This window comes from Alligator sinensis, unplaced genomic scaffold (assembly GCF_000455745.1).
Source record: "Alligator sinensis unplaced genomic scaffold, ASM45574v1 scaffold1213_1, whole genome shotgun sequence".
NCBI classification, from domain to species: domain Eukaryota; kingdom Metazoa; phylum Chordata; order Crocodylia; family Alligatoridae; genus Alligator; species Alligator sinensis.
Window position 1 is genome coordinate 1,333,438 of NW_005842401.1, and position 2,589 is coordinate 1,336,026.

The window sequence follows — 2,589 nt, forward strand, 5'->3', positions numbered from 1 at the left end:
GAGATGTCCGGGTAATTGAAGTCACCCATGACAACCATGGTCCTGGAGCAAGCTGCCTCAGCCAGTTCCTGGGCAAACTCCTGGTCAAGCTCAGGACTTTGAGTGGGAGGTCTGTAATAGACTCCCACCATTGTGTCCCCTGTGCCGTGTTCCCCACAGATTTTAACCCAGAGGGTCTCCAGCCATCCACCCTGGTCGCCAATATCGGCTTGCAGGAACGTGTAGCTTTCCTTGGGAGCCAACAGGGCCAGGGTGTCTCCCCTGGCCAGGTCCCCACCAGAGGGGTTTTCAAGCCTCCTCCCCCACCATCAGGGACCAAGGACAAAGGCAATGGGAAGGGCTCCTCTTCCACCTCCTCCACAGCTGGGGTGGGAAGGGCAAAGGCCCTGCTCCCAAGCCTAGACCATTGGCATCTGAGGGGACCAGGTGCAGTACACCAGCCAGCACAACCACATGACCAGCCCCACCAATGTAGACCCCAGTGGGGGAACCACAGCTATGCAGAAGTGGCTGCAGTGTGACCCAAAGCCACAGGGCCTGGAGTCTCCACCACCAGCTCTTCCAGCTTGGGCAGTAGGGTCCCTTTTCTGGCACTCACCTGCAGGCATGAGGTCAAATGGCAACTACCCAAGCAGGAGAACCTGCACTTTGAGACCTGGGTGCAGGCCCTGGCTCAGGTGGTAGAGGCCACCAAGATTATGATGGCCTCCTGCTTTCATGGCACAGCAGTCTTTTTCTTTGCCTCAGAGGCCACTGCACAAAAGGTGGTGGAGAGGCGGCTCATGGTTGAAGGCGAGTCCATCCCCCTCAAGTCCTTAGAAGAGCTTGAGACCAGGCTGGTCCTCAGTTCTGTTCCTCCCTATATCCCTAATTGGGCCCTGCTTCCCCAGCTCCAAAGCCCGGGAAGAGTTATCTCCCAGGTGGTGGCCCTCTCACTGGGGTGCTGAGACCTCAGCCTCTGCCACATGCGCTCCTTCCGTCGCCAAATTATGATCCAGCTGGAGGCTGAAGGGTGCCTTGCAATTCCTTTTCAGGGGGCCCTGGTGAGGGCCCTGGGGGACCTGTGATGCTTCCGGTGCCACACCCTGGGGTACTTGCATCACAAGTACCCCATGGGCCAGTAGGAGAGGGCATCTGCAGGTCCCACTGGCAAGAAAGGAGACCCTGACAACTCCAGGTGATAAGCTTAACTGGCAGCTGCAGTGGGGAGGCAGGGTCTTCTAGTTACCCCTCAGCCACCTCTTGTGGGGTGGTCACCCTATTCTTCCCAGGCCTGCAGCCAGAGGTTCTCTACGATGTTGAGGTGGTGCTGGGCCACCTGCTGCACCTCCAGGTCCAAATGCAGGGACTGGTCCTGAACCTTCTGAAAGTGTATGCCCTTGTAAAGGACAAAGAATTGATGGATTTTTATTTTTTTTCCCACCAGGTGACCACTTATATTGGTGCCCTCAACCCTCGTGAGTGCCTGGTCCTTTGCAGGGACTTTAACATCACCCTAGATGCGTGAGACCGGTTGGGCAGGGAGTGGAACCAGGCCACCATGGGCGTCCTCAGGTAGATACTGACAGACTACTTCCTGGTGGACATCTGGCATGCCTGTCACCCTATCAACCCCCCTGCCTTCACCTATGTGAGGGTGGGGGGGGAGCAGGCATGCCATTGCCAATTGAAATGGATTTATATCTCTTTGCCACACTTTGCCCGGGCTCACTCCTCTGGCATCTGGACAACCCCTTTCAGCAATCACCATCTTGTCTGGGACCAGACCATGCTAGGGCCTGGGCATCTGGGGTCAGCCTACTGGCATTTCAAGTCTGATGGAGGATGTGGTCTTCAGGGAGATCTTCCAGGAGTTCTGGCTGGCCTGGCAGGAACAACAGGAAGCTTTCCCCTCAGCTCTGAGATGGTATAGGATGTGGGGAAGGTTCTCCATCTGTCTCTTTTGCTGCAGCTACACTCGGGGGCACACCCAGCAGAGGGATGTGGTCCAGGAGCAGCTCAGTCAGGAAGTGCTAGAGCTGGAGAGGCACCTGGCCACCGACCCAACCATCCCATCCCTCTGTGGAGAGTGCCAGGAGAGGTGGGAAGAGCTTTGTGCCCTGGATGACCACTGCGCCCACATTGTGTTTGTCCGTTCACATGTCCAGTTCCTTCGGGAGATGGACCATGGCTCCCACTTCTTCTATGCTCTGGAGAGGAGGTGGGGGGCCAAGAAGCACATCACCTGCCTTCTGGCTGGTGATGGCACCCCCCTCACAGATTCAGATGAGATGCGCTGGCATCTACAAAGTGCTCTTCTCCTTGGATCTAACTGATGCTGAAGCCTGCAGACCCTGTGGGAGGGACTCCCACAGGCTGGCACAGTCGACCAGGACTGGCTGGATGCCCCTCTCACTCTGGCTTAGTTTTCGGCTGCCTTCCACCTGATGCCTGGCAACAAGGTGCTGGGCATCGACGGGCTGACCATGGAGTTCTACCCCGCCTTTTGGGATGTACTCTGCCCAGACTTTGCCACAGTCTGGGCTGAATTCAAGGGAAGTGGGGAACTCCCCCTGTCATGCAAGAGGGCCATGCTGACCCTCCTGCTGA